Raw genomic sequence first — 18590 nt, 5'->3', positions numbered from 1 at the left:
AGAGTTAATCCAACTGCCTTGACCCACAATTGACTCATGAAAGTAAAACCCATTCTTATTTTTCTGTCAATTATTGCCAGTGTTATAGTATACAGAAATCTGGCTTTTGTTTTGCCAGCATGCTTTCCCATCTCCACTCTTCATTTGGTAGACTTCCTCTCTCACTCCACAGGGACCTGGCAGAGGTGTCATTCAAGATGTCCCCACAGTCCCCTTTCCAGGGGATAGGCATGTCACGAAGGCTAGACAGAATTTCCCTAGGAATGATATCAGTTTGAACTGACTACTTAAATTCTCTCTTCTCTTTCTTCATTGTGTTATTTGTGAGAACTGAATGAGTTAACATACTTTTAGCTCTTTAGAGTAGTGTTATGTTCTCCATTTTATAGATGAGGAAGCTGAGGCTCCGAAAGTTTAAACAGCTTGCTCAAGATCACACTGCTATTAAGTAATGGAACATGAATTTAAACCTTACTACCCCGGCTGTAGAGTTAGCAGTGTAAACTATTATACCATATTTTCTTTCCCTGCAACGACAAATATCTGAGGACATAGAAATGGGCAGAATATGGAGGCATGTTCCTGAAAGAGATTATAGGAGCTGCTGAAGATTTGAAATGAGATAGCAAGATACTTTGTGAATGATCCCAATTTTAATTTAGCTGAATATACTATCTCTCTTACCTAGAAACTCTGACCATAGAGGTGGGCATGTGAATTTAGCCTGGTCACTCATAGATGCCACATTAATTTGTCCATGGAGTAGGCATGTGATTTAATCTGGGCCATTTAGAATCTTTCCCTGGTGTTTATATTTAACTTGGGAGAAAGAAGCAGCTATTTTCCTAAGATGATAAGTTATAAATCTGCAGTTGTCAATGGTCATCTTCCCCATATTTCAGAGGCAGCCTACAAGCAGAATGACAACATACAGAAATGAGAAATACAGACAGATAAAAATCCAGGCATGTGGCACTGAGCATTTGTTTTTGGAGATCTCCTTTCAGTGCTGTGAAATAACCAAATATTCTTAGATATGGGAGCCAACAAATTACCTTTCTATTTTAGGCCAGCTTTAATTGTTTTTCTGTTACCTTCAATAAAAGGTGTCCTAACAGAGTCTGCATGAAACATTTTGCACGATGGCTAGGACTTGAGGTGCTTGAGAATTATTTTATTATTTGGATTGGAAAGAAAAGAACTGCTTATAAAATTCTATTTGTAAAATAGCCCACATAATTTACTTTCAGAAATTTTAACTGAACATATTTGTTTTGTTTTTGGGGGGAATTGATCATTTGTATAATAAATATAGTTTTGTATTTTTTCTTTTTAAGTTTTAAATAAGTCCTAAGTGACAGTAAAGTTTAAAGGATTGTACAAAGGACTTTTGTATGTCCATCTTCCAAATTCAACAACTCTTAACATTTTACAATTGTTACACTGAGTTGATCATTTTCTTTCTCTCTGATTTTTGCTAGCCACTTCAGACTATTGAGCACTTAAAAGGTGGCTAGTGTTACCAAGGAACTTATTTTCTAATTTAGTTTAATTTAAATATAAGTTTTAAAAGTGATAATTGATTCAGTTATTGGAAAAAATTTTAAGTGCATTTGGAACAACTTGCTTATGTGAATGTACTTTTTCAAGATGTTAATTTTACGACATCTAAATACAGACTGAATATTTCTGGCAAAAATTTAGCTGCCAAATTGAGATATGCTGTAAGTGTAAAATATACACTGGGTTTCAAAGACTTGGTATAAAAAACAAGAATATAAAATATTTCATTGATAATTTTGAAATATTAGTTACATGCTAAAATTAAAGTATTTTGGACATATTGGGTTAAATAAAATATATATATTTAATTTTTTAAGGTTTACTTATTTATTTTGATAGCAAGAGAGAGAGAGAGTACAAGCAGGGGAGGGACAGAGAGAGAAGGAGAAAGAGAATTCCAAGCTGTCTTCCTGCTGTCAGTGCAGAGCCCGACATGGGGCTCGATCCCACAAACCATGAGGTCATGACCTGAGCAGAGATCAAGAGCCGGACGCTTACCTGAGCCACCCAGGTGCCCGTATCCCTAAGTCTTTTAGAATGCATTTTCTAAACAAATAGCACCAATATGATTTAGGTTTTCTTTTTGTACTACAGATCTTGATGTAGAAAAGATAAATAAATCTGCCATTTCATGATGACTTTCTTCTAGCAAGAATTTGACTAGAGGCAAAAATGGCCTCTGAAGAATCTCTATTACACTAAACTTTAGCAAAGTATAAAGTATTTCACATATTCAATGAAGCGCTATAGGCTTATTGCATAAACAAGAGAAAGTATAGAAATAGTTCTCCTGGATCTGAAATCCTCTAGGAAAGCAATAATCTGGAATTTTCTACAACATTATCTTTTATGTTGCCTATAAAAAGGGTCATCCTAAAAAGGGATGCACCCTTAAAAATAATTTATCAAATATTTTGAATATCTGATACAGTTTGATTATCAAAAAGGTATGTGAAAAACACATAGGAGGTATGAAGCCTATTTACTTACCCTGCTGGTTTGTGTATTCATAGTAGAGGAAATAAATGGCTATCATATAGTATTTTCAGAACAAACTCCTAGAGCTTCTAGCATTTGCCATTTGGAAGAATTGAAGCCCTAAAATATGTGGAGTAATAAGGCAGACTTCATATTGACTGGAAAATTTGGTCTCAAAGAAAAAGAAAGCAGACTATAGGTAAATGTATGTTTGGGCACATACTTATAGGATGTCAAGTAGGCTGATCCACAGGCTTGATTTCACAGTTGGGGACTGGAGGACTTTCGGATCTATATTGTGGTTAGTTGGTGTCCCAGGCCACTGCTTTTAAAAATATTTTGATTGTCAGTGGCTGGGGATGAGGCAAATGAGTGAGCTACCCAGAAATGGATACCAAGATGAGCACCTAGTACATATAGTAAGCAACCATCAGCTGAAAGGAAAAAAAAAAAAAAAGCTGCCAAACAGAAGGCAGAACCACTGTTGGAAAAAGTCAAAGAAGCAGAAAAAAACATTCTTTTGGAAAGTGAACATCAAATGTAATTTTGAAGAGAAGCAAAGAAAAGAGCAAAATAGGCAAAGAGAGGTAGATACTCTATTTTGGTAAAAACGTAGGGATCGGGGAGCTGCCTGGGTGGCTCAGTCGGTTAAGCATCCGACTGTTGATTTTGGCCCAGGTCATGGTCTCAGGGTTCCTGAGTTTGTGCTCTGTGTTGGGCTCAGAGTTCCTGGTGTGGAGCTGCTTGGGATTCTCTCTCTCTCTCTCTCTCTCTCTCTCTCTCTCTCTCCCTCCCTCCCTCCCTCTCCTTCTGCCCCTCTCCTGCTCCGCTCTCCCTCTCAAAATAAATAAACTTAAAAAAAAATTTTTTTAAATGTAGGGATCAACTAGTGGGTAACAACAGTTATACATAACTAAGGTTCTCTCATTGACAGAATGGCCCTGAGAGTGGAGGGCTTTGGGACTTCCAAGACCCAAGAGTTAGAGTTGAGTCTAAGGCAGGGCCAGCAAATTCTTTCTGGAAAGGTCTAGATAGTAAATACTTTAGGCCTAATGTGAGCTGTACATTCTTTATTGCAACTATTGGACTCTGCTGTTGTAGGATGAGGGTTTGATTTGACCTATGAACTGCAGCTTGATCACCCATGGTTTAAGGCAACATCTAGCTTAGATTTAACCTTCTGTATGAATATTATCTTTTCTGGAATTGCCATTACCTTTCACTTCATTCTAGTCCTAAATGAGCCTGCTCTGAAAGAATAACATACCCCCTTTCTAGGGTGCCCAGTCCCATGTTGGGCTCTCATTGACCTCTACAGCACACTGCTTTCTGTAGAGTGCAAAGGGCTGGGCCGAGACAGCAGGACTAGTGAGTTATCAGCTGTGCAAGGACATTGGGGCAGTGCTCCATTTACTCCACTTCCTTCACTGACTTCTCAGAGCCGTCAGTCAGGGGCAACAGTCTACTGGCCCTTTGGGTTGTTGGCTGCTGAATTTTCAGCTTGGAGTATGAAAGTGAGAAAGCCCTGCCTATGATCAGAGAGTGGAGCTGTCTTTCCAGATGGGGTACCATCTGATCTGTCTTCTCACAGTGAACTATAATGGCATCCTGAGCAGTCTGTTTTTACTGTAAAATCATTCCAAAAGCAACTTAATTAGAATGAACTGGGATTTGTGCCTTTAACACACAGGTAGGCAAAAATCCCTCAGGTCTTTGAGGCATTCCTAATTTGCTTCAGAAGCCTTTTTCTGCCAACCTCAGCCCCCACTCTCACCCCACCCTCGCTCCTAACTCCTCAAGCTCTGCTATCAGCTATCTGGTGTACAGACACCCTTCTGTCTGTCCTTACTGGAGAATTTTCTAGAATAGATTTCTTCTTATGCAGCTTGACCACCCCTGGTGGGCAGAGGTTTCTTCTTATGTAAACCATGATGGATGCTGAGAGTGGCTTCTCTCTTTCTAGGTTTCCATGGCTCTGCAGGAAAAAGTGCAGAGCTATGGTCCCATGCGGATGTTGCAGGGAGCGGATGGCACGTGCTCAGATTTCAGTTCAATTTTTACTCCAGTGAGGGTTGCAGCCAATTCTCCCTCCCTGCCTCAAGTTACCTAGGGGCACCTACTACTGCCTCTGTTTCCCGCATTGTCCAGAATTGTCATAGTCCTCCGATTAACATGACTTCTATTCTATCTGTGAAATAATAGCACTAGCCTATTGGGTTAAGGAGCATTTGATTCTTTCCTGAGCTTATTTACAATAGAAGGACCATTTGATCAACTGGGAATGGGTCTATTACAACGGTTCTCAAACTTGAGCGTACACTACAATCACCTGAAGGGTTTGTTAAAAATGGCTTGCTAGGCCTCATCCCCAGACTTTCTGATTCAGTAGTTCTGTGGTGGGACTTGAGAATTTGCATTTCTTGTAGGTCCCTAGGTAAGGCTGCTGGTCCCAGGATCATTTGCTCAATTGGAATTACCTGGGATGAATGGTGACACACTTCAATGGTAGGAGGAGGAAGGAGTATCTCAGTTCATATCATGACATTGGTAAAAAAAAAAAAAAGGTTGCATTCAAAATGCTGCACAACTGAATGCAACTCACAAGCATGTTGACACCAGGCTTGAGAACTATGGCTTTAAACTGATGACTGAAGGGAGGGTATGAATTACCTATCACAGAGGCAAAATACTGTCAACTGGCAGAATGCCAGGAGTAGTATCTTTGTAAGAGTCAGATCCTTTTGAAGAGCTCTTAAAAACTAAATGTTTCTTTAAATAGAACTAGGATAATCACTCACTCCCTTATTTTTTCCAATATATGGCAATTACAGAGTGATGTGTCAATGCAATATAGATTTTAGACGTTTCTTGATGTTAAGTTGTGTTCAACGAGACCACTAATTTCCTATCATTTATTCATCATAATGTATAATATTCCATTATTTCACCCAAGGAATAATTTATCAACAAATATTTGTTAAATGATGAATGAATAGTCAACGTTATAAAATGGAATATAATTCTTGCGTAACGCTGTTGGCTAAGTAGGGAGAATAGATGTGGTGTTAGAAACTCCCCAAGTTGCTGAGGGGGGCAGTTAACATAGTGACAGGTGTTCAGGAGGAGAGTGGAGAGGTGCTATTTTGCGAAGGAACTTCCAGCAGGGCCTTTGCCTATGATTAATAATTATACATTGTCTGCATCACATGTGCACCCTCAGGTTCAAATGGGACTGAGAGCCAGCTTGCACTCTTGTTTCCTCACTGAGCCATGTAACTGAGCATGGGGCTGCCACAATCCAAGGGAAAAACAGGCTTGCCTAATCTTAAAGACACCTGATGAGCTATTGGCAGCCCAGTTTCCCTGTGTCCTGATTTTTCTCCGGGAATCATTAGTCACTGATTAGCTTGTAAATATTGGAGGGAACGCAGGATAGCTAATTTTTCACATGACACTACATGTATGAGACCATGTGGTGGACTACCAAGAATTCTTTCTTGCTATTCCCCCATCAGCAGAGGACTGGAATCTTTTGGAAGCTTTCTGTGAACACTGAGGAGGATAGCTTTACTTTGTGGATTCAGGGATCCTGGGTGGGGCTCCATAAATGATCCCAAAGAAATCCTACCCTATTTAACAACTGAAGCCTGACATTCCAATTTAATATCATGTTTTTATCCCAAGGCATGTTGAAATTAAAAAAAAAAGTAATTATTCTTCTGTTAGCACCTTGTGGTTATGTATGTCGCAGTACCCAGCAAAGAACACTGTACAGATTTAGTTGGCTAAGCCATTTCCCTCATCATTAGCTCTCTTGGAGCAAAAGTCTTATCTTATTTTTGGCAATCTCATTTTTTCCAGTACTTACTATAGACTCCATTACATAGTAGGCTCTCAGAAAATGTTTACTGAATGAATGAACACCAGTGGTTCCATCCCATTCTTTAATTACTTCCAAAATGTTAAGATTCTGTGTTCACAATCTGACAAAATTTATTCTTAAGGACAACTAAAGAAAAATTTCATTTCTGATTTTCTGGTTTAGATGCTGGACTCAAATTATTTCTCCACATTTTCAGATCTATACCTGTCTTATTCTTTGAAATAAAAATCAATTCACAGAAAATAGTTTATGTCATTACCACCTGCTTCTTTCATTTGACTCTGTGTTTATCTTTCAAATTAACTTTAAGATTTAAAAAAAAAAAAAAAAAAAAAAAAAAACAAATTAACTTTAAGATTTTATTCTAGCAGATATTATTCTCACTACTTTTCTTAATATTTGGGTATTTGCTCTGGCACTATCTATTAAAATATATCCTCCCCTAACATAGAGCAATGGCTAGCAAATGGCAGTTCACCAAGGACTACGTTTCCCAGCCGCCATTGCATCAAGTTGTGGCTATGTAACTAGTTCACCCCCTGAAAATGTGATTAAAAATGATATCTGCTTCTTCCAGGCCAAGGAGATAAAAAAGAGGTACATTTCCATGTTCTTTTCTCCTTTTGCCAGCTAGCACAAGGCAACAATGAGGCCATGGGTAGGATTAATTTTTTTTGTATCATGGATTCTTTTGGCATACCGAAGAAGCCTCTGCATTCCCTCTCAGAATGTTTTCAATATGTATACAATAAAATACTAGAATTATAAAGAAAATAAATTGTATTGAATATAATTATCAAATTATTTATAAAATTAGTGATATGATAATATGTGGATATATTTGTCATCTATTGCTATGTAACAAGTTATCCCAAAACTTAGTGCTTAAAACATACATTATCTCCTGGTTTCTGTGGGTCAGGAGCAGCTTAGCTGAGTCGTTCTGGCTCAGAGTCTTTCAAAAGGCTACATTCAAGGTGAAAACCAGGGATGTAATCATCTGAAAGCTGTAGATAACAAGAAAAAAAAATCTGCAATTTGTATTTGCTACAAAGTCACAAGTACTGCTAATACTTCTGTGGTTTTTGTTTACATTCATAATTATAGGAAATGATAAATTTTGGTTCAGAGTTAAAAGGGATGTAATTTTCCTTATACAAGTATACTGACAGCTCTGAATTCTATTCATGATCCTTTGGAGGTTTGTGGACCCTTGAATTCTGCCCATGGGCCCTATGAGATGAAGGAGCCACAACATAGCCTAAGACCCTGAATTACTGCTTAAGGAAATTTTTACTAACCTGGTATAATTGCCTGAAAATGTTGAGAGGAAAAGCTACTGCACGTGAGCCACTATGTGTATGAGAGTCATTTGTTACTATAGCTTAGCCTATACTCCCTAGTACGTTTGCCTATTATGATATTGCTACTACTTCATTTTGTCTTTCAACATATACTTGCGAGCAAAATTTCAACTCACCTTTGTATTAAATTCCATATATGTATCTCATTCCACTAACAACTAATTCACTAACTTAATATGTGTCAAGGACATATGGAGACTAAATTATATTTTTTCAGTGACTTTTACTTTATTTTTTTTCCCCTCCAGTTTTCAGTTTTATGCACCAGATGGTTGCCAGCTGGATCCCTATGAATAAATTGCAAATGACCAATAATGATAAATATTTGTATGGCTCCTGCTCCTGAATGATTTTTAAGCACGTTAATGAACTTGTTTTCAAACAATGAGCATTTCATTGTGGGGGTAACAGATCATCTCATCTGCCATTGCCAGAAATATCTCCCTGAAATCTCCCTGAAATATTTCTCTAGACATTCTGTGTCTAGGCAAAGTTACTGGATGGGTTTGTGTTGGCAGAAACCAATCCAGCTACAGTACAATATTAAGTTTGCTTTTTTGGGGGTAGGGGGGTCATGGACAGAAAAACAAAAAAATGGCACAAACACTAGAAAAACAAAGTCAGGTCCATGATTTTACAATCCTTTCCAAAACTGAGTTGAAAAATGAGCCAGTGGTCCTTAACTTTTTACCTAACTAGCCAGATTCCACTGTGACAAAATGAATTTTAAAAATAATTGTCCTGGAAAAGATCAAGCCATTTTTAGGCGTATCTATCATGGCTGGTTGGAATTCAGCATATAAGTTCCTTTTATTTATTTATTAAAGTTTTTTTTTCATGTTTATTTATTTATTTAGAGAGAGAGAGAGAGAGACAGAATCCCAAGCAGGCTCTGTACTGTCAGTGCAGAGCCCAAAGTGGGGCTTGATCTCAAGAACCTGGAGATCATGACCTGAGCCAAAATCAAGAGTTGGATGCTTTAACTGTTGGACCCACCCAGGGACCCCCCTATAAGTTCCTTTTAAATGGAAGCAAACAATTAAACATATATTGTTTTCTCACTGAATGGTAGTACTTCCTTTCATTGCTCACAAGAAGATTCATGAAGCAAAACAGAAGACTGTAGGGCAACCAGGAAAAAAAAAAAAAAAAAAGAAAGAAACAACTCAAATTCTTTCTGGAAGAAATAATATCCCCCTAGCAGTAAGTTAGAATTAGGTTTATCAAGAACATGATTTAGTAACAGATATTTTATTCCTCTTTGTTAGAGTTTGACACCTGATTTATAAGAACAACATACAAAAAACATCTTTTCTTAGTTCTTAACTCCTCGTGATCTTACACATTCAAATAAAATTAAGTAATCTAAATTTTAAAGTTTTATAAAAGTAATGCTTCTTGTAGAAATTTTAGAAAATATGAAAAGCAAAGGAAAAAAATTACTTAAAAATAACCTATAATGTGGCCATCCAAGTAGAAATACTCTACTTTTGAGGTTTATTCTTCATATTTCTATACAAATATACGTAATTTTTTTTAATGAACTTTAGGATTTTTTTTTTTTTTTTTTACTAATTCTTACTTGGTTAACAGATAAAAGAGGCAGCCTGTCTTCATAAAGTTTTCCAAAGAAGTTTTATTTTTATTGTATTTCATTTCTTTGTGATTTTCACAGTGATGAAGCCCATATTATTTTTGCTGTAAGATTTAGTGACTGTTTTCTTGAAAAGCTAGGAGCTGAGCAGCCACAAAACCTTTACCTTTTAAGAACCAGGTTCCTATCATTGCTCCCATTTACTAGTCAGGATGCTGGATATTGAAGAGGACAGTGCTAAACAAGCATGATGAAAGCCCCTATCTAAAAACTCACAAATACTGACCTTGCTTTCAGAAGACAGGCCACTTTTAAACAAAATGATAGGTAAGCAAGTGATATTAACCTAGAAGGGAAAAATCCAGGCCTTTTGGGATCAACCCATCTTTCTCCTGAACTACTCAAATATAGGGATAATTGATGGGGTAGTTTTCCAAGAGGTTAGAGCTGCTTAGTAATTTGGAAGACATCCATTTGGACTGCCTCCAAGCATAATTTCTCACAAAATACTCCCCCAAAGTGTTTCTGACCTAATCTCAAACACATCCAGAAGGATGGAGTTTACAATCTCCCCTCCGATGTTGTAAATTCTCAGCCAAAAAGTAGTAGAAAGACAGACTTTGAGTTAAACTTAGAGTTAAAACCCTGGCTCTTCAATTTGTTACCTGTTGGGTGAATTTTTTTAATCCTAAAAAAAATCAGTTTCCTTATTAATACAATGCAGACGCCAATACATTTCTTTGAGGATTGTTTGTGAATATTAAAATTATTATCACAGTATGTGGGGCATAGTAGATATTTAAGAGCTATCATTTCCATTTGCTTCTATTTCCACCAACCCATCCCCAATCCTTAATGCCAAGAATAATTCTATTTGGCATTCAAATTGAACCCTTTTAACGTTTCTAGAGAAGCAAAGGAAAGCTAGCTACCTAGCCAGATTTCTTCTAATATTTTTAAGTAACTTCCCCAGACTTAAGAGTCTCTCTCTTCCCTTCTCTCTCTCTCTCCCCCCGCCCTCCTTCCCTTTTTTTAGTCATTTTGATAGGATGAGTTTTCTTAATTTTGTAGCTTTTTATTGTTTTTACTTCTTAACAATTTCCAACATATAGAATGAGTTGATTTCTGGTTACTCTATTTTAAGACAGACTTATTCACTTGTGACTCTGTTTCCACAGTTCCCTTGGCTCCTTTCATATGTTTTCTTCTTTATTTTTTTTTTAATATTTTTTTTTTAATTTTTTTTTAACATTTATTTATTTTTGAGACAGAGAGAGACAGAGCATGAACGGGGGAGGGGCAGAGAGAGAGGGAGACACAGAATTGGAAGCAGGCTCCAGGCTCTGAGCCATCAGCCCAGAGCCTGATGTGAGGCTCGAACTCACGGACTGCGAGATCGTGACCTGAGCCGAAGTCAGACGCTCAACCGACTGAGCCACCCAGGCGCCCCTGTTTTCTTCTTTAAATAGCATTTATTAAAGAATGAAGAAATAATCAGAAGGTTATTTATATTTTAACTTACATGGAAAACTTGTTCTAATAAAAGAAATATATAAATTGAAGTAAACTCATGACAAATTTGTTATGACACTGTTGTATCTGTAATTGCTATAGTTATATGGAAACTAAAAATTTAACTCTATGATATAATTAAATACCATACTACATTACTTTTATGATGCATACTTTTGCACATTTTAATAACTTTGAAACTAAAATGTATGTAATAATTGTTGAACAATATTAATGTGCAGGATTTTTTTTTCTTTCTTACTGGAACTACAATTGGCTTTTTAGATTTGGTGAAAATGCTATAAACAATTTTTTTTTTATAGAGCAAAGTATAATATTTTGTTTCTAAGGTAAACAATATATACAGACTATGGGACATAACATTAAAAATAAGATAAGGCAGTTAAGGGAAGGCCTCATCCTTTCCTTAAAAAAAAAAAAAAACAGAAAAAATTTCATGCTGCATTAAAATCAGTTATAAAGTGATTACAGATGTATATTCTCATGACGAAATTTTTCACCAGTTCATTGCAAAAGAAAATTTGAATGTGCTTTTCTTTATAAATAGCTAAAGGACTAGGAGTAAAACAGCTGGGTCTCTAATAATGCTTGTAGAACATCCAAGGTAAATGGATTCAAGGTAAAATTATTTTACCAGCATTCAAAATAAAATTATAATGACCCTATATAAGATCATATTACTTATATGGAAGGCACAGTCATTTGCAAAGATGGCTAAAATTTTGCTCATGACCTGGATTTATCTCAAGACTCCCAGTAATTTTAAGGCCTCGACTAAGATTCATTCCTCTCTCATACATTTGCTCTCTAAAGCCTTTCAGTTTCATGGGGCAAGAGTCAGGCATTTCCATAAACTGAGCATGATCAAATTTTGGAGGAGCACAGAAGGTTTAGTTGTGGCCCTGATCATTACCTATCTTGATGAAAAATGTGTTGAATAACAGACTGAAATATGGCATCACAGTTCATCCAGCTGACTTTATCTACTTTTCAAAATTCGATCATCTTTTTGACATTAATGCAATTGTTTATCTCTGGAAAGTTGACAGGCATATACTTTCCATGCAGGGAATTCATATGTTTATAACTGAGCCAGCCTCTCAGAGAGATTATTTAATTCTGCTTTCTCTTCCACACTTATTTTATTGTACCTACCCTTAGTGCCTTGCTTTTCTAACCCTTTAAACATTCAATTTTTAGTTAATGTGCACCTAAATCCACCCTTGAGCTGTCTAGGCTTGCATAAGGATATCATACCAAATGGTCATCTTGGACCAGTGAATCGACAATTTCTGCCCATTTTGTTACATGTCCCCTCATGTCTTGTCTTTTCTTACAGCACTAACAAATATAATGGCCTGAAAGCCTTCTACAGATTTTCATTTCATATCTATCCTATGTAGCAAACCACTGTGGCCCAGATCTTGGAACTACTTAATCTTCCCTAATTTAAGTGCTTTTGTGGTATATGCAATGAGTGGTTCAGGTAAGATCTAGACTGATAATCCCCAACACTGTCATTGCTGAGAAAGCATAGTGTGGTAGGAAGAAGCAGTAATATTACTACTTATCTTGTGCCTTAATCAAATATATGAAAAAGGAAATTTGAAATAAAAGAAAACATTAATACTTAAAATATACAAAGTAAAACTATATCATGCATCACTCATCTAGCAAGACCACTTAATCATTGCTTGGACACTATGAAATTTATAAATTTGTTTCTTTATTTATGGATAATAGAGAACTATTCGGATAAGTAAATAGGCATATATACACATTTGCTACAGTATATATTCTATTACCTAGAATAGGACACATGGGAACTATCAATCAAGTTGCATAAAATAGGAACAACAATTGAGGTGAGGTTAATTAATATTATCTCTATTTTAACTGTTTATGTGAATAAATACTGCTGTGGAAACAAGGTGGTTTTAGAGTCAGATGGACCTTTGATAAAATCTGAATTCCTCACTTAACAGCCATGTGACTTTTGGCAAGATACTCTGCCTCTCCAAGCTTCAATTTCTTTGCTGTTAAAATTAGGACTATATATTGACTGTTATGCAGTTTTGCTCAAATGCATCATATGTGTTCATAAAAATCACTGTGCTATGCAAAAATCACACAATAAAAACCACAGGTCTATGGAAAAACAGGATTAGGGTATGATCCTCAAAAACTTAATCAGTTACAAAAAAAAAAAAAAAAAAAGGAACCTAACAAAAATGGTAGCAGACTTGACCAAGAAATAAATACTACAATTGATATAGTATTTTATCTTAAAAATACCTAAAGTTTACTTGTGGAAGTGGGTGTCAGGAAGCTTGTGAGTTGTTATTGTGAAGTGGTAGAAGGAGGGTTTCTAAAATCAAATGGAAAGCTGTAACATCAGAAGCAGATGGGTGTGAACTGAAGTAGCTGGCAGATGTTTGAGGTGCTTGTATGTTTCAGTATTCCTACCTGGCTCAGTTCAGGCAGGTACAATTACTGCATTTACTTAGTGTTTCCTGCAGGTGAAATGACACATAAGCATATTCTGTCCTTTGTCTTTTTGACCTCACACACTTAAAACACTTACCTCTCTTGGTGTGCTAGTCAGCCTTCAAGATGGTCCCCAATGATCTCCACCTGCTGGTACTCACACCCTTGTGTAGCCCCCTTCCACACTGTACCAGGGTTTGGTCCAAGTGAAATACAGCAGAGTGATGGTGTGTCACTTCTGAGATTAGGTTATAATAGCTTGTGTCTTGGGCTCTCCCTTTCTTGGATCATCCTATGTGTAAAGGGACACTCAGGCATCCTATGGAGAAGTCCATGTGATGAGCAACTGAGGTTTCCTGCCAACAACCCTGAATGATCTTGGAGTGAATCTGCAGACTTCAGATGACTGCAGTCTCAGCTGACTGACGGCAACCTCATGAGATACCTTAAGCTAGAACCATCCAGATAACTCCTCCCAGATTCCTGACTCACAGACACTGTGAAAGAATAAAAATGTTGTTTTAAGCTACTAGATGTTGGGGTTGTTTGTTATACAGCAATGAATAACCAATACACTTGATTTCACTTATTTTCTATTTCATTGGCCGTTCTTTCTCAGTTTCCTTTACTAGCTCCTCCACCTCTTTTAACAAATCTCTAAATGTTGGGATTCTTTATCATTCAGTCCCCAGTCATCTCTTGTCTATCTTTCATTCCATGATTTTAAGCATTGTTTTTATATTTTATGTCCAAGCCAGAACTCTCCTTTGAATTGCAAACCCCCACGTTCAACTTCATATCTTGTGTATCTACTTGGATGTTTCACACACATCTCAAACCTAACATAGTAAAAATGGAATTCCTGATTTCCTTCTCATATCCGAACGTATTCATTCTTCTCTTTCCTATCATTCTTTCCAACCTTCCTAATTATTATAACAGTACCAAATCCACCCAGTTAATCAAAGCCACAACTTCCTTTATTTCCTCCCTTTCTGTAAAGTCCTAATGCAGTCCATCAGGAAGACCTGTCAATCCCATTTCTTTCTTTACTATTTTTTTTTTAATTTTTTAAAATGTTTATTTTTGAGAGAGAAAGAGAGCATGAGTGGGGGAGGGTTAGAGACAGGAGACACAGAATCCAAAGCAGGTTCCAGGCTCCGAGCTGTCAGCATGGAGCTGGATGCAAAGCTTGAACTCACGAACTGTGAGATCATGACCTGAGCCAAAGTCGGACGCTTAACCAACTGAGCCACCCAGGAGCCCCCTGTCAATCCCATTTCTAAACCATATTTACAACTTTTCCTTTTCTTACCATGATCATCATGACCTCAGTTAAACTACTAAAACGACATCCTAACTGATCCTCCTGTCCAGTGTCATGCCATACCTCTGATCAAAACCTTTCAACAACTTTCCCCTGTACCTGCAGAATACTAGAATTGTATTGAGCTATCAATGGCTAGGTTCTTTTCTTTTAGCATAGTTCACTCATTCAGCAAATACTTACCCAGCACCTACTAAATGCTTGGGACTTATTAGTGCACCATGGAGGCCAAAGATTACTGCTTCCACATTCAGATGGTGTTGGTGGTGGGGTGAGGGGCAGGCTGTATAGTGAGAGAAAACGGAGATACTTTTTCTAGCTGAGCCGGTAAATCGGGCTGAGAAAACGCCCTAAACAGTGTTAAATTCATAACTAGGGCCCAACACTGGATTTAACTGACAGAAGACTGGTTGCTAATTACAACTTTGAAATCCTTTAAGGTAGTCTACGTCCCTAAACATCAAAGTAATAACGGTTTTAGGCCCTAAGGAAGAAAGTGCAGCCCAGACAAGTATTAACAGAAAATGTGCTATGGCTCTTATTTGAAATTCTATCCAAATCAAAAGCAGTTTGCCTATTTATAATCTGACTTACATTTTTGGCAGACCAAGCTACATTGGGCTGTTTCTCGGCCGGCATAAATAATCATTATGCTTCGTGCTGTGCATTATTTTTATGCCTATGTCAACGTTCTGAGGTGCCCAAGTGGTAATGCTTTAGCACCATCGGGGGGAAAGAAGTACCACCCTCTGATGCAAACCAAGACAGCCTAAGACGCTCAGAACACTGCGGTGCAAACTCCTTTAGGGATAGCAGAGTTGGTCTGACATCACTCTGGAAGGGAGTTAGCTCGTGGCCATTTTTCTACTATTGAAGTGTGTTTGGCACATTTCATATCAAAGCAAAAGCGACACTTGCAAGTGTCCGGTTAGGAGTCCAAGAAGAAACTAGGCGCTTGCTGGCAAAGGGAGGAGACTCGGTGTGAGAACACAGCCCTCTTGCTTCCCGGTCTTTTCTTCGGCCTGAGACTTTTTGTTTCTAGTCTGAGTCAGCGCCACAGAAAGAATAACGCAAACAAGCAAAAAAGTAGGGAGGGCAGAGAGATTCAGAGTGTACCCTCAGAGCGAAGTAGAGACGCCCGCGAATCGCACCGTGTGGCCAGAAGACCTCCCGACCCAACAGCACACTCCGCCCACCGTCTACCGTCACCGCAACCGAGGCGGCAGCGCAAGACCGGAGGGCGGAGCCGCCAGATCTTCGCGCGAGATTAGCCACGCGAATTCCCAGAAAGCCTCAGGCAAATCTTAATAGCAGCCAGGAAGCCGGTTTAGGGCGGAAGGGTGGGCGGGGCTAGGCCAGATATTTAACGGCACTGGAGGCCACGCCCCAAATCGGAAGTGACGGAAACGAGCTAGCGCGTCGAAGATACCTCTATGGTTTTCCTCCCGTGCTTGAGTCGGGAAATGGCCGCTGTGTAGTTACAACGGAGATAAGTCCCGGGAACCGTGCTTTCGGCGTTTCAGGTAGGCCTCATGCTGCATTCAAATCACTCAAAGGGCAGTAAATACCGAGGACGAGCGAATTATTGTTGAATCTTTTGTGGGTGGTGACGGGTTGGCGGCTACAGGAGGACCCAGGAGACGTTTCGCCGTTATTTATGCGTTTCCCCGTCAGATCTTCTCAGGTTTTCGAGGCACTACAGGTCGAAAAGGTGGGGGGTGGGGTGAGTAGCGAGAACGGTGCGCGCGCGCGCGCGGTTGCGAACCTGGCTCGAAACCCAGAGACCGCGCGGCCTTTCCCTGCGCGTGCGCACATCTCCCTCTTCAACCCTTCCCCCATTTCCTCGGCCCGGACCCTTGCGCGCGCCCGACTGAAAGCTCTCCCGGCGCACGCGCGCTTCCTTCTTTCTCCGCCTACGGCTCCTGAGGCCGCTGGAGGTGCAGCTTGTGTTCGCTTCTTATTGGCTGGGATCGCCACCTTTCTTTCCAGGCTTTGGGCTTTGATAAAACAGCTATGACCTGCAGCAAAGTGCGTTGGGTAGGTTGACCCCTTTCTGCGTCGTCTTTAAACTCCTCTTTCCCGGTTTCACGCTACCCATCGGTTTACGCCTCGTTTTTTAAAATTCGGTTCTGTTCTGGGAACGTGTTCAGCTGTCCCCGTCACTGACCCCGGTATCCGCCTCCCGCCCTCGGTGTCGCGGGACAGTTTTCTCCGAGGTTAATCTTCCTGGATCGCCTTGGAAACCCACTCTATTTTTAAGCGAACCTGCACTCTTGACCCTTAAAGAGTTGGTGCCTGGTTACTGTTTCCTAGCATGGGGAGCAGGCCTTAGCTGATGGATCCAAGAGTAGCCCTGTCACACCCGGTCCCAAAAGGCAGTTCTCCAGTAGTACAAGCGAAACCACGTCCTTTTTTCGGCAAGTGATTCAGGTCTTTTGTCGTGTCAGAAATGTTGCATCCATGGTAGGTAGACGGTGGGATAAATGGGTGGGAGTGGTGAGCTAAAGTTAGGGACTTTGCCCTCATTTTAAGTCCATAAGTTGGCTTTCTTTACTTTGAAGACCTAACTTATTAGAATCAAGCAGCGGTACTACTGGCAACTATTTTTCTACGTCAAACTTTTTTTTTTTTTTTTTTTAGCGTTTTAGATTGGAAAACTTAGGACTAAAGTTGAAGGCAAATGTAACCCAAACTGACGTTAGAGATGTGTTCAGACACATCTTTTTGCAGCAGCGCCTTTTACTGTTTCTCTGGTATTAAAAAGTAAGCCAAAATTCCTTAATCCTCGTGTAAATTGTCATTCCAGTTGGACTTTAGTTGGAATGGGGCTACTGTTTAGACAGTAAAGGATCTTTACATAGGAAAAGCTGCTGCAAGTTTGTTTGCATTTTTATGTGATTCTAGCCAATTGAGGATAATTTGATGAGAAGGATTGTGTGTCTAAACTCACAGCTGAACAACCCAAAGTTGAAAGATGGCTTATAGCCATCTTGTTTTAAGGATCCCAGTTTTCACTGTAACGTTGTGGTAAACTTGGAATCGCCCTCCATTTAGGTAATTAAAATGGTGGCATGGGAGATTTTTAGCTAGAGCTAATTCTTGTAAGAACAATAGTACTTTAGGACTTGGAGACAGATCTGTAAAACACCCTTGATAGGCTCAGGTCTAGTTGAATTTAACTAGCTGTATTAGATTTAACTGTGTTCAGAAGACTTGTAGAAATAGAAGAAGTCTCTTCAGTTCTATATAGAGCTTTGGATTGGGAGTTTCCGGAAACTACATTCATGTGTTGTTTGTTTATTTTGAGAGAGAGAGTGTGTGAGAGAGAGAGAGAGTGTGTGAGAGAGAGAGAGAGAGTGTGAGAGAGTGCTCTCAGTTGAGCGGGGGAGGGGCTGCGAGGGGATGAGAGAGAATCCCCAGCAGGTTCCATGCTGTCAGCTCAGAGCCCTACTCAAGGGTCTCATGAACACTGAAATCATGACCTGAGCCAAAATCAGGAATTGGTTGCCCAACTGACGGAGCTACCCAGGCGCCCCTGGGTAGTTTTGAAGTGCATTCAAAACTATTAGTTGAACAGTAGCTGAATTCCACTGTGTAATTTGCAGTGATTTATTGACAAAGAAGTAGGTAAGGGAATCTAGAAGCCCAATGTATCTCTGGGTAGTAAGTGTACATGGTTAGGTTATACTTCTAGGTTATGGATTTGTTCCTTTTTCACACACAGCTTCTTACATAGTGGTCATTCGTGTGTTATTTCAGGGTCTTAAGCTTTGATTTTTTTTTTTGACCCAGGACTGGAAAAAAAGAAAAAAACTAGTCTACAGATGTTAAGGTAGTAATAATTGTAGCCTACATTTGTAT

General features: G+C 38.9%; 1 protein-coding gene and 1 long non-coding RNA gene across 7 annotated transcripts in view; one reads left to right on the top strand and one right to left on the bottom strand.

Annotated features, from left to right (window-relative positions):
• Positions 1–7273: 7273 nt before the first annotated feature.
• On the bottom strand, positions 7274–16652 carry LOC122238746. Of its 2 annotated transcripts, none has more exons than XR_006217878.1 (3): positions 16159–16652; positions 13500–13899; positions 7274–7431 (listed from the first exon to the last, which is right to left on the bottom strand). It is a non-coding gene; the product is annotated as an uncharacterized LOC122238746 (long non-coding RNA). The 2 variants fall into 2 exon arrangements; XR_006217877.1 differs by lacking the exon at positions 16159–16652 and adding an exon at positions 15324–15921.
• Positions 16112–18590, top strand: part of BCLAF1 (BCL2 associated transcription factor 1) — a 30349-nt gene continuing 27870 nt past the window's right edge. For 4 of the 5 annotated variants that reach the window (XM_007096390.3, XM_007096388.3, XM_007096389.3 and 1 more), the window contains exon 1: positions 16113–16252. The gene's annotated coding sequence lies outside the window, so the exon portion shown is untranslated. Of the gene's footprint in view, positions 16253–18590 lie in introns of all 5 variants that reach the window. The other variant, XR_446860.3, reaches the window with a different exon arrangement.

Source organism: Panthera tigris, chromosome B2 (assembly GCF_018350195.1).
Source record: "Panthera tigris isolate Pti1 chromosome B2, P.tigris_Pti1_mat1.1, whole genome shotgun sequence".
NCBI lineage: Eukaryota > Metazoa > Chordata > Mammalia > Carnivora > Felidae > Panthera > Panthera tigris.
This window is presented reverse-complemented; position numbering and strand designations above follow the sequence as displayed.